Genomic DNA, 14,649 nt, shown 5'->3' with positions numbered 1-14,649 from the left:
TAGCCAACAAAATAAGCTCACTTAGGGAAGACGGATGATTCAATGCGACCAAAGCAGCCTTGACCCTTCTGGAAAGGCCCTTTTTAAAAGTGGCACACACGGCCGCATCATTCCAGTCAAGCTTTGAGGCTAGTTGCGGAACTGGACCTCGTATTTGCCAACTGAAGAATCCACTTGGCGAGGATTCAAAAGTGCGGTTTCGGCACTTCGAAGACGCTGCATAACTCCGAGTGTAAGGATTGCAAATTACAGTATTTGTCACCGGATCACTTCTGTCCCAGAGAGGAGTAGCCCAGGCCAGGGCCTTCCTGGAAAGAAGACTGACCACGAATGCCCCCTTGGAACGCTCAGTTGGAAACTGGTCGGCCATCAGTTCCATATGCATGGAGCACTGGATCACGAAACCCCTGCACAATTTAGGGTCCCCTTCGTACTTGGTAGGCAGCGACAAACGAAGCTGCAGACACTGGAGGAGCCAGAGGAGCAGGTTGCGGCTTTTGCAGTTGCGGCTGCTGCTGCTGGGGGAGAGGAGATGCTGCATCATAGCAGATAGCTGATTCAACTGTTGCGCCTGCTGTGCTAACTGCTGAGACTGTTGAGCCACGATGGTGGTGAGGTCAGCAACATTCGGCAGAGGCACCTCGGCGGGATCCATGGCCAGATCTTACTGTAACAGCTGGAATAGTGGATCTGCTGTACCACTGAGGACAATGGTGAAATTTGCACCAGGGAGCAAAGTCTAAGGAGCCGCTGGTTTTTACCAGAGCCCGCCACAAAGCGGGATGGACTTGCTGCGCCAGGCGAACTTCCAGGTCGCTACCAATGGCACGACTTGCCCAGTGGTGGCTAAGGTGAGGCAAGGTACAGACTAGTAAGGAAGGACTCTAGGTAAGGGTCAAGCAGGAAGGTCTGGTCAGGCAGCTAGATACAGTCGACATGAGCATAGCAGAACTGGTACACGGCATAGCAAAGCACAATCAGGATATGCTTTCTCAATGGCAAGGTGGCACAAAGATCCGGCTGAGGTCAAAGGAAGTGAGAACACTTTAATTTGGTACATCTGTAAGGGTCAGTGTTATGTTATCTACAAATAGTACGAGTTTATGGGTGGAATCACCTATCTGGACTCCCCGGATACCCTCATGTAGGCGGATGGCTTGCGCTAAGGACTCTATAGAGAAAACAAAGAGCAGATTAGTGTTGGGCGTTAATATTCGCATTTAAAAATTTTATCGCGAATATTGCTAATATATTCGCTATATATTTGAAATTACGAATATTCACTTTTTTCCGCATATTCACATATGTGAATATTCGCATGTTCCTTCTTTTCACTTCTGGGCCAATTAGAATGATGCAAATACACTTGTCAGAGGTTATTAACAACATCCCTAGCAACCAATAGTAAAGTTGCCCACCCCCTCACTGTTTTATTCCTCAAATACACGGATATGCGAATATAACGAATACGCAAAATTTGAAAATATAGGATGAATATTCGTCTATATATTCTCGAAATATCATGAATTTGAATATGGCCAATGCCGCTCATCACTAGAGCAGATGAGAGAATGGGGAGCCCTGCCTTGTTCCATTTGACAAAGTGAACAGGTCGGAAAGAGATCCATTGACGAAGACCATCGCTGCGGGGTTCAAATACAATAATAGGGCCCTAAAGCCTCTAGAACTGAAAACACATACCTCCAATTCACTCTGTCAAATACCTATTCGGCATTAAAGGGGTACTCCGGCGAAAAACTTTTTTTTTTTTTTTAAATCAACTGGTGCCAGAAAGTTAAACAGATTTGTAAATTACTTCTATTAAAAAATCTTAATCCTTCCTGTACTTATTAGCTGCTGAATACTACAGCAGAAATTCTTTTCTTTTTGAAACACAGAACTGTCTGCTGACATCACGAGCACAGTGCTCTCTGCTGACATCTCTGTCCATTTTATGAACTGTCCAGAACAGCATATGTTTGCTATGGGGATTTCCTTTTACCCTGGACAGTTCCTAAAATGGACAGAGATGTCAGCAGAGAGCACTGTGCTCATGATGTCAGCAGACAGCTCTGTGTTTCAAACGGAAAATAATTTCCACTGTAGTATTCAGCAGCTAATAAGTACAGGAAGGATTAAGATTTTTTAATAGAAGTAATTTACAAATCTGTTTAACTTTCTGGCACCGGTTGATTTAAAAAAAAAAAGTTTTTCACCGGAGAACCCCTTTAACCAATTAAGGACCTAGGGCGTATGGATACGCCTTGACGTCCTGGTACTTAAGGACCCAGGGCGTATCCATACGCCCGTGGGAATTTCGGTCCCCGCCGTGCGCCGGGTGGGGACCGGGCCGGGGTGACTGCTGATATCAATCAGCAGGCACCCCGCGCAAATGCCCAGGGGGGGTCATCAGACCCCCCCCCCAGTCGGCGATCGGCGCAAATCGCAAGTGAATTCACACTTGCGATTTGCGCCAATTCCGGGTCATACGGGTCTATTGTGACCCGGTCACCCGGAATAGAAGGGGGATCGCGGTTGTCTAAGACACCCACGATCCCCCTGTAGGCATAGGAGTGAGGTGCCAGGGTTGCCACCCCTCCTATCCCTGCTATTGGTCTGCTATTGATCGTCAGAGGCGACGACCTGCCCACCCACAATAGTCGGGGCACAATGGGGAACCGAAGGGGACCGGGCGCCGATGTCCACTTACCCGTCCGGAGGCTGCAGCGACGTTGATCGGCGGGCGGCGGGACGTGCGTCAGAAGAGGACGGCTCCCTGGATCCTATGGAAGCCGGTAAGTTGATCTGGAGGGCTACAGTCTGAGACTGTGGTCTCTAACTGTAGCCCTTCAGATGTTGCCAAACTACAACTCCCAGCATGCCCAGACGGCTGTTTGTGCATGCTGGGAGTTGTAGTTTTGCAACAGCTAGAGGGCTGCAGTTTGAGACCACTATACAACTATATCCCTCCAGATCTTGCAAAACTACAACTCCTAGCATGCCCACATAGCTGTTTGTTGTCTGGGCATGCTGGGAGTTGTAGTTTTGCAACATCTGGAGGTCCACAGTTTGGAGATCCCTGTGCAGTGGTCTAAAAACTGTAGCTCTCCAGATGTTGCAAAACTGCAATTCCCAGCATGCCCAGAAAGCAAACAGCTTTCTCGGCATGCTGTGAGTCGTAGTTGGGTACCTTCAGCTGTTGCATAACTACATCTCCCAGCATGGCCTTCGGTGATTAGTACATGCTGGGAGTTGTAGTTTTGCAACAGCTGGAGACACACTGGTTGGAAAATACTGAGTTAGGTAACAGAACCTAACTGAAGGTTTTCCAACCAGTGTGCCTCCAGCTGTTGCAAAAGTACAACTCCCAGCATGCACGGTCTGTCAGTACATGCTGGGAGTTGTAGTTTTGAAACAGCTGGAGGTTTCCCCCCCCCCCATGTGAATGTACAGGGTACATTCACACGGGCAGGTTTACAGTAAATTTCCTGCTTCAAGTTTGAGCTGCGGCAAATTTTTCATCGCTGCGCAAACTCCTAGCGGGAAATTCACCGTAACACGCCAGTGTGAATGTACCCTAACAACACTACACTACACTAACACATAATAAAGGGTAAAACACTACATGTACACCCCCTTACACTGCCCCCCCCCCCCCCAATAAAAAATTAAAAACATCTTGTACGGCAGGGTTTCCAAAACGGAGCCTCCAGCTGTTGCAAAACAACAACTCCCAGCATTTCTGGACAGCCACTGACTGTCCAGGCATGCTGGGAATTAAGCAACAGCTGGATGCTCCCTGTTTGGGAATCACTGGTGTAGAATACCCCTATGTCCACCCCTATGCAATCCCTAACTTAGTCCTCAAATGTGCATGGCGCTCTTTCAATTCGGAGCCCTGTCGTATTTCAAGGAAACAGTTTAGGGCCATATATGGGGTATCGCTGTACTCGGGAGAAATTGCACTACAAATTTTGGGGGTCTTTTTTTCCTTTTTCCGCTTGTGAAAAGGAAAAGTTGGGGGCTACACCAGCCTGTTAGTGTAAAAAAATAAAAAAAATTTACACTAACATGCTGATGTTGCCCCATACTTTTTATTTCCACAAGCAGTAAAAGGAAAAAAAGACCCCCAAAATTTGTAACGCAATTTCTCCTGAGTACTGAAATACCCCAGATGTGGGCGTAAAATGCTCTGCGGGCACACAACAAGGCTGAGGAGTGAGAGCGCACCATGTACATTTGAGGCCTAAATTGGTGATTTGCACAGGGGTGGCTGATTTTACAGCGGTTCTGACAAATGCAAAAAAAAAAAAAAAAACACATGTGACCCCATTTCGGAAACTACACCCCTCACCGAACGTGACAAGGGGTATAGTGAGCCTGAACACCCCACAGGTGTTTGACAAATTTTCATTAAAGTTGGATGGGAAAATGAAAAAAAATTATATTTTTTCACTAAAATGCTGGTGTTACCCTAAATTTTTAATTTTCACAAGTAAAAATAGGAAAAAAGCCACCCCAAATTTGTAACCCCATCACTTCTGAGTAAGAACATTCCCCATATGTGAATTTAAAGTGCTCTGCGGGTGAACTGCAATGCTCAGAATAGAAGGAGCGCCATTGGGATTTTGTAGAGAAAATTTGTCCGAAATTGAAGGCCACATGTGTTTACAAAGCCCCCATAGTGCCAGAACAATGGACCCCTGATACAAGTGACCCCATTTTGGAAATTACACCCCTCACGTAATGTAATAAGGGGTACATTGAGAATTTACGCCCCACAGGTGTCTGGCATATTTTTGGAACAGTGGTCAGTAAAAATGAAAAATAAAATTTTTCATTTGCACAGCCCACTGTTCCAAAGATCTGTGGGGTGTAAATACTCACTGGACCCCTTATTAAATTCTGTGAGGGGTTTAGTTTCCAAAATGGGGTCACATGGGGGGTCCACTGTTCTGGCACTACGGGGGGCTTTGTTAAAGCACATGGCCCCTGACTACCATTCCAAACTAATTCTCTTTCCAAAAGCTCAATGGCGCTCCTCCTCTTCTGAGCATTGTAGTTTGCCAGCAGAGCATTTTACGTCCTAACATGGGGTATTTCCATACTCAGAAGAAATGGGGTTACAGATTTTGGGGGTCATTTTCTTCTATTACCCCTTTTAAAAATGTAAAATTTAGGGGAAAACTGCATTTTAGTAAAAAAAAAAAAAAATCTTTTCATTTGCACATCCAACTTTAACGAAAAGTCATCAAACACCTGTGGGGTGTTAAGGCTCAGCGGATCCCTTGTTACGTTCCTTGAGGGGTGTAGTTTCCAAAATAGTATGCCATGTGGGTATTTTTTGCTGTTCTGGCACAACAGGAGCTTTCTAAATGCGACATGCCCCCAAAAAACCATTTTAGCAAAAGTTGCTTTGAAGAAGCCAAATGTGGCTCCTTCTCTTCTGAGCATTGTATTTCGCCCGCAAAGCATTTTACGTCCTAAAATGGGGTATTTCCATACTCAGAAGAGATGGAATAACAAATTTAAGGGGGCATTTTCTCCCATTACCCTTTGTAAAAATGGTAAATTTGGGGGAAGAACTGCACTTTAGTGTGAATTTTTTTTTCCATTTACACATCCGATTTTAACGAAAAGTTGTCAAACACCTGTGGGGTGTTAAGGCTAACTGGACCCCTTGTTACGTGCCTTGAGGGGTGTAGTTTCCAAAATGGTATGCCATGTGGTGTTTTCTGCTGTTCTGGCACCATAGGGGCTTTCTAAATGTGACATGCCCCCCAAAAACCATTTCAGAAAAATTCACTCTCCAAAATCCCATTGTCGCTCCTTCCCTTCTGTGCCCTCTACTGCGCCCCCGAACACTTGACATACACATATGAGGTATTTCCTTACTCGAGAGAAATTGGGTTACAAATTTTGGGGGCTTTTTCTCCTATTACCACTTGTAAAAATTCAAAAACTGGGTCTACAAGAACATGCGAGTGTAAAAAATGAAGATTTTGAATTTTCTCCTTCACTTTGCTGCTATTACTGTGAAACACCTAAAGGGTTAACACACTTACTGAATGTCATTTTGAATACTTTGAGGGGTGCAGTTTTTATAATGGGGTCATTGTGGGGTATTTCTAATATGAAGGCCCTTCAAATCCACTTCAAAACTGAACTGGTCCCTGAAAAATTCCGATTTTGAAAATTTTGTGAAAAATTGGAAAATTGCTGCTGAACCTTGAAGCCCTCTGATGTCTTCCAAAAGTAAAAACATGTCATTTTTATGATGCAAACATTAAGTAGACATATTCTATATGTGAATCAATGTATAATTTATTTGGAATATCCATTTTCCTTATAAGCAGAGAGCTTCAAAGTTAAAAAAATGCAAAATTTTCAATTTTTTCATCAAATGTTGGAATTTTTCCCCAAGAAATTATGCAAGTATCGACAAAATTTTACAACTAACATAAAGTATAATATGTCACGAAAAAACAATCTCGGAATCAGAATGAAAGGTAAAAGCATCCCAGAGTTATTAATGCTTGAAGTGACAGTGGTCAGATGTTTAAAAAATGGCCGGGTCCTTAAGGTATATTTGGGCTGGGTTCTTAAGGGGTTAAGTGTTAAAAACACTGAAGGGATGTGAAAGTGCAAAAAATTTTGGAGAAGGGAGATAACCCTTCTGGGGTTATCCGGAGCCTGGCAGCCTAACATGAAGCCTACTTGGTTCCTACCTATAAGTTGAGGGAGTAAAGGCATCAGTCCAGCTGCTCAAATTTTTGCATATAGCTTGACGTCCTCATTCAACAGGGAAATAGACCTGTAGTTGGAGGTGAGGTCAGGCAACGTATCTCTACCATACTGCATCATCCATTAAAACTCCCATCTTGTCCCCAAAAGTATAGCAAACGCCTTTAAAGGGGTATTCCGGCCTTATACATCTTATATCCTATCCAAAGAATAGGGGATATGATGTCTGATCACAGGGATCCCGCCGCTGGTAACCCCCACAATCTCTCTTGCAGCACCCTGGATGTCTGATCACAGGGATCCCGCCGCTGGTAACCCCCACAATCTCTCTTGCAGCACCCTGTGTCATCTGCTGCACTTTGCTCCATGCCTGATGACAGGCGATACAGGGGCCAGAGTATTGCGACGTCATGGCCATGCCCACTCTGATGTCGCCACGACTTGCATTGAGGCGGCGGGGCTGTGACATCACGATACTCCGGCCCCTGTGTCACCCGTCATCAGCACGGAGTGTTGCAGCAGATAACAGGAGGTGCTGCAAGATAGATCGTAAGGGTTCCCAGCGGCGGGACCCCCACAATCAGACATTTTATCCCCTATCCTTTTATTATTAGACATTTGGCGGCTGCGGAAATGGGTGTCCTGCTGCAGGAGATGCTGATGTTCTCTTTTTTTTCAGGGTGGACCCTAACTGGATAAAAGCACCTCTAACAATGTCCTTGTGGGCCAGCCACAAAGTCGTAGGGCTTATGTCAGGGGTGTTATTTATACTGAAGTGTTCAGAGAGGGTGTCATTTATTTTCTTGCTATATTCTGTGTGGGATATAACATGAGTATCAGCCCTCCAAACAAAGTTGCTGTGCTTGGGTAACTGCTCATTGTCAGCAACACTGAAACATGGTCTGACCCTGTCAACTCCCCAATCTTGGTGTCAGTGGTTCTATCCAATAACCCTCGGGTGGTGAGAATTAAGTCAATTCTAGAAAAATATTGTAATTTGTGTGAACACTACGTGTAGTCACGTTCTGAGGCATGTTGTAGACGCCAATCGTCAAATAAATCATACTCAGCTAGAAGATTGTTAAGTTAGATGGAAGGACCTCCAGATTGCTCTAGATAACAGATAGGTTAAGGGTAGGGTCGGAGACAGAATTAAAATCTAGACAAATGACAACCTCTCCCTTCCCGACAGAGAATACCAATTCATATACTTTCTTCAGAAAGTGACTCTGATGTCTGTTCGGGGCATACAGATTAACAATTGTTTACCCTTTACCATAGATGGTGCACACGAAAATGAGGTATCTGCTGTTAGGATCAATGGTTTGACGATGATAGATACAGCTTTATCATTGCTAAAAGCCACTAGGACTCTTTTCTTCTTCGAGTAGACAGAATGTACAAGACTGGGATATTTCCTATGTCGCAGGCTGGGTGGATTGGAGGAAGAGATATGCGTCTGCTGAATACAGGTAACGGTTGCATGTTGTCTCTCAAACACCCGCCATGGGAAATGCCTATTTTATGGGCAGTTTAGACCATTCACATTTAGTGATAGAAAACCAATACCCATGGTGTGAAATGTGGTGTACCTTAGTAATAGCAATAAAGTAGCTAAAGGGTTAAAAACTTGACCGAGGCCGAAAGGCCACAGACAGGGATGTCACGAATAGGCAAATTTACAACACTTACTGAGTAAACTGGTAGGCTGGTACAGAAATATTAAAAACCTGACTGGGACCCAAAGGGTCACAGACAGGGATGTCACACAATGAACAATAGACAGTAGTAACACAAAGCATACTAATGAACAGAAAGCAAACAAAAGTCAAACTTGCGGTGTTGGATCTTGTAGAATAATATCAATCTTACGGGTGTGGGTGTGAAAAACCTATGGAAATGAGTTTTACATATTCAATACCAAATGAAGAGGAGTGTGTGCTCAAATGAGAGAGTTCACTCTGGATCACTTCTGGTCAGGGATTTAGGCATTGGGGCATCTGGATCTTCATCATCTGGCACTATGCCCCATGACTGCAGAGTAGACAGACCGCCTTCCACTGTGGTGAAGACGTGGGCTTTCCCCCCACGAAGAAGCAGGATTTTAGCAGGGAAGCCCCATTGATACGGGATCTCCAGTTTCCGAAGCAGACTGGTGATTGGCTAAAATTCCTTCCAGCCTGTAATGTTGCAGTGGAGAGGTCAGCAAACAATTTTACCTCTTCATAGAGTTCCGGTAATGTCAGGTGTCGACTGGAGATTTGTAAGAGTAGATCTTTAGCTGGGTAGGGAGCTGGGTTTTGGCACACAATGCGCTCTGTCGATACTGCATTCATATTTTTCCAGATCAGGCAAAAGGTGCTGTGTCAGCTGTTGCACATAGTGGATCAGTTGTGAGTCAGTACCCGAATCCCCAGAATTTGACGTTATTACATTGGTTATGATCCTCAGAATCGACCATTTTAGCATGCAAAATGTCCACTTTGTCATCTAATGCAGTATGTGTGCCGACCAGTTCGCGGTGGGCAGCTGCAAAGGATGCCATTTTGGACTCAGAGTGAGACATCCTTTGCTCCTGTAAATCTACATAGGACTTTAATGGTTGCATTAATTTGGAAAAGTCAGTCTTGAGGGAACTCCTGGGCATAAGGAGCACATCTTTTAAAGTAGTAACAGACACCATCTTGTCTGAGGTTTGATAAGCAGCAAAGACATTTGCCTCAGTCATCTGCTTACTCCTGCCGAAGGAACTTCTGCTTCAGTGGACTAATCTGAGTCTTGGGCAAAGCCAAATCCCAAAGTAAGCATCGGGGATCCCGGCCGCAGACATGCGTCGGCACCTCCATCACCCTCCACTATACCAGTGGAGGACTCACCAGTCATGGCAGGCGAGGTCGGGGACCTCCAATTTGAGGGGATATCAAAAGACAGGGAGTGACGGATCCTAGTAGAACGTAGGCTTTGCAGGGTTACGGCCTTTGGCTATGTCTGCAGACCTTTGCCTTGCTGGGTGGATATGCGAGCAGTGGAAGCTTGCTATGAGCGCCCAATGGCACCATCTTGGGCAAAATCCCCAGAGTAAAGTCGCTGGCAGGGTTATTACCGCTTTAATTCGGTGTTACAGCGGAACCTCTTCTTTCATGCAGCCATAGTGCATGGCGGCCAAACTATGCCCCCACGGTTCATGACTTTTTCCCTCATAGGGTAACACAGGTTGCCTACAAAACTTTATAATGCCAAAATGTCTGTGGATAACCCAAGGTACTCATAAAGCCCAAGCCTCAATGTTTTGATGAATTATTGCCTAAAACTCAAAAAAAAAAAAAAAAATACCAAGAGTATGATGTCAATTCTAGCAACAGTACAAGACTTTAAACCACAATAGTAAATCACAGGAGTGTTGACTGCTTATGCAGAGCAGAGTACAGTTTTGTTTAGTGACAGCTAGAAGTTTCTGAATAAAGATTTTAATACTGTAGACAGAGTGTTTACTCAATGCAATGGCTTTAGGATAGTAATATAATTTATTGTGGCTGCTAGCTCCATGAATCAATTATCACTGGGTTTTATTCCTGCACATTTCCTGTCAGTATCTTTCGGCCTCCATTGGATATTCAACCATGAACTGTGCCTCAGAGTCTCACAAGTTGGTGCCTCGGATGACATTTTCTTCCCTTGCACTCTGGTCTAGAATTGTTTTGGGGCCCTGTGAAAATTGCCATCATGTTATTATTAATAGCTTTCATTTTTAATTTTTTGGTTCAGCAGAAACACACCCGCCTGGAGGAAACTGCAGCAGGTCTTAAATCTTTGTGCCTCTTGTGGAGTTGATTCTTATTTTTATCGCTAATGGCTACGGTAGGAAACAAGAAATTCTCCAGCTATTTAAGAGAGTTAAGCCCAGGCAATCCAGATTTTAACCTTTCCTGCATACTAAGGGACATACTGAGTTGAGATGTCATATTTTGGAATAATTAGGCAAGTGACAATTTTTTGATCACAATAAAAATGAGTGTGTGTGTATATATATATATATATATATATATATATATATATATATATATATATATATATTAGTTCATTATACTGTAAAAAAAAAAATCACAAAAAAATTGAATCATGCTCCCCCACCAAGATTGTCAAGGATTGTACAGTCATGATCAAACTGTTTGAGACTAACACAGATTTTGCTTTTCACAAAGCTAACTGCTTCAGGAATTTTCGGTTTAATCAGATAATCAGGTTTAATCAGATTATATATATATATATATATATATATATATATATATATACACTTTTTTTTTTTTTTTACAGGAAATAAAGTACATTGATGAATAACTGTAACACTCACAATTCAGAAGACAGGAACATCGGTGGATCTGGATCCGCTGGACCTGTGTGGCAGATGACTCGGACCATACCAGGGAACAGAGTAAAAGGTGCCGCTGGTTTTCCCCAGAGCCCACCACAAAGCGGGATAGACTTGCTGCGACAGGCGGCACCCAGGTCACTACCCCTGGCATGGCTCGACCACACAGGTGGCTGAGGAGATGCAAGGCAAAGGAGGGATAAGGAGGGTTGTAGTCTAGGTAGCAGAAGGTCAGGGCAGGTGGCACAGTAGCGTAGTCAAGACGTAGCAGGAGTTCAGTAGGCAGGCGGCAGAGGAGCAAGGTCAAAGTCACAAAGCAAGGGATCAGATACACAGCAAAGCAATACTGAGGAACACTTTCTCTAAGGCAGTGTTTCCCAACCCAGTCCTCAAGGCACACCAACATTCTGGGTTTTTTCAGTTACTCCATTGGAATAGAACAGGGAAAAATTAAAATCCTGGACTGTTGGTGTACCTTGAGGACTGGGTTGGGAAACACTGCTCTAAGGCACAAGGTAACAAAGATCCGGCAGGTGAGTGAGGAGGGTGGAGGAATTAATAAATGAGCCACAGGTGAATTTCACTAATACTGGCCCTTTAAATCTTAAAGAGGTATTCCAGGCCAAAACTTTTTTTATATATATCAACTGGCTCCGGAAAGTTAAACAGATTTGTAAATTACTTCTATTAAAAAATCTTAATCCTTGCAATAGTTATTAGTTTCTGATGTTGAGTTGTTGTTTTCTGTCTAACTGCTCCCTGATAACTCACGTCCCGGGAGCTGTGCAGTTCCTATGGGGATATTCTCCCATCATGCACAGCTCCCGGGACGTGACATCATCAATAAGCAGTTAGACAGTAAACTTCAGAAGCTAAGAACTATTGGAAGGATTAAGATTTTTTAATAGAAATAATTTACAAATCTGTTTAACTTTCCGGAGCCAGTTGATATATATATAAAAAAAAAAGGTTTTTGCCTGGAATACCCCTTTAAAGCTCCGGAGTGTGCGCACCCTAGGGGATGGGGACATGCGCAACGGAGCAGAGAGGCAGAGGCGGAGGCAGGAGAAACACCCGGAGAGTGACAGACTGGGGGTCGCATGTGGGCGCGTCTGGTGATGCGAGTCCAAGCCCTGTCGGCAACATCAGGTAAAGGGACCATGCCCTCACGGCCAACAATAACTATAGGTCATATACACATTACAGAGTACCTGTCATCAAAACATATTTTATAAACTAACTGGATTTATATTCCCTATATTCCCTAACTACTCCTAACACTCCTCCTGCCCTTAAAAAATGTCCGAGCTTTTAAAAGCTCTGTACCATACCTTTCCCCTTGTTCACATTGCGTGAGCTCCCGGCAGGAGAAAGTGGGTGTTCCCCATCAGGCTCGACATCACTGAAGCCTGCGAGCGCTGTGCCTCTCCATGCCCATCACACACTTCCTGAGTAGGGAACAGCACAGAGCCACCAAGTGACCATTTTTTAAATCACATTAAAAACAAATAACGGCAGAAATTTTTAACAGCAAGTAAATAGCAAAGTGTCTTATTATTACAACAAGGAACAATGTTTTTGTATAACAGGAGTTATAACGGGCAAAGAGGATCCCATTCACTTGAATGGGATTCCTCTAACGTCCATTATAACTGCCATTATTGCAGCCGAAGATAGTGGGAGAAAAAGACGGCGCAAGCACAAATTTTTCTCTCGCTATCTTCATAACGGGACTAAACGGTAGTGTGAAAGGAGCCTTAAAGGAAAACTGTCAGCCAGTTCACCCACACTAAACCCAATACACTGGGTTATAGTGTGGCTGAGTCCATACACGGGTAGCGAGTGATCGGCACATGCGCAGTTACACTGTGCAGAGCGCTCTCCCGAGGCACAGCTCTCATGTCATCAGGACGTGAGAACTGGGTAAAATCTTTAGCGCATGCACTTTGCAGACAGAGTGCTGCGCTTAGGGGGAGAATGAATATACGAACATGGGGGGCGGGCTAAGGCCCCTTCCTCTGGAACCCAAAGCAAGGCTACTGGTGGGGACCTACCTTCAGAGCGCAAATGAAGGCCAAAATTTTCGAACTTTAGCAGACGACACCTCACAAAAGTAAGTGACCCGTGTATGGACTCCTGTTCACCCACACTATGACCCAGTGTATTGAGTTTAGTGTGGGTGAACTGGCTGACAGTTTTCCTTGAACTTTAGACATGTCTGTGGGACATGTCAAAAGTGTTATATTAATAATTTTTGGGTATATGTGGTGTTAACCCTTTACATCTTGTCAAGCTCATGATGCATTGATAAAGTGCAATTTGAACATTCCTGAAAAGGCACCAGCATCCATGTTTGTTTTGCTCATCTGTAACTTGCATGACGCTTTAACTTTCTATCACAGCTACTTCTGTCTGCAGATGTTTTGATGGACTTTTCCTACTGAGTTGAGTTGATCCACCCGTCAACTCAACAATTTGGGTCACAGACGGGTTTTTCAGTTGTGCACCAACAATCATTCCTCCTAATGTAAAATATGTAAAAATGTGTGCTAGTTATTTTGTCAACCCATATAGACATTCACATATATATATATATATATATATATATATATATATATATATATATATATATAGCTATCTATATATAGAAATTGGGATTATAAGACAAAGTTTTAATCAAAAAGTGTAAAAAAAAGAGTTGTCTTAAAGCCTAAAGGCAAGGGTCTTGGTGCTTTCTTTATGGATCTGATAGAACAAATCATTGGACATGGATGTAAACCATTAGAACACCAGGTATTTACAGCTTCTTTAACCCTAGACCACAGGTAATATAATATGCTCTGCTATGGTAGCACAGACCACCATATATTAATTCCTCCCCTCAAACCTAGACAACCAGGGAATAAAATATCATCCTCTATTGTAAACCACACCACCAATTATTAATTCCCCCCTTCAACCCTAAACCACCAGGGACCAAAATGTAAATACCTTCTTCCACATTAGACCACCAGGAAATCAGACATTAACCCCTCTACTACTAGTGATATGTACCCCTTCAATATTTTATGACAACCTAGGCCACACTACTATAAATATGTTTTCTAATTTTTTTGTTTCCTAGCCTGGGTTTGTTGTAAAGTTCCGTGTTTCTCATAATCCAAATAATTTAGTATTTATTCTACTCATGAAATAAGTTAGTATTTATGGAATTTATTGTAGATTTCATTTCGATTCCTGTTGATCAAATGTGACATTTATTATTAAAGATATTACAATCAATTGGCCAAGTTGAAGATTAGCATTGGGCTAATAAGAAAAACTCCTATTGTTCTATTTTCTACCGTACCAGACCTCATTAATTTATAGCTGGACCTTTTTATTGCATCAAAACTTTAAATCTCATGCACATACACTGCTGGGAATTATGATTGCAACTAGGCTGTTTTCTTTTTGAAAAGATTTGCCTTTTCTTTGACATTTTTTGCAAATTATAGCTTTAAAAAACTATCTCTACAATCTAAATAATTATACCA

This window comes from Hyla sarda, chromosome 4 (genome assembly GCF_029499605.1).
Source record: "Hyla sarda isolate aHylSar1 chromosome 4, aHylSar1.hap1, whole genome shotgun sequence".
Classification (NCBI taxonomy): Eukaryota; Metazoa; Chordata; class Amphibia; order Anura; family Hylidae; genus Hyla; species Hyla sarda.
The sequence above is the reverse complement of the archived record's forward strand: the minus strand, read 5'-3'. Positions refer to the sequence as shown.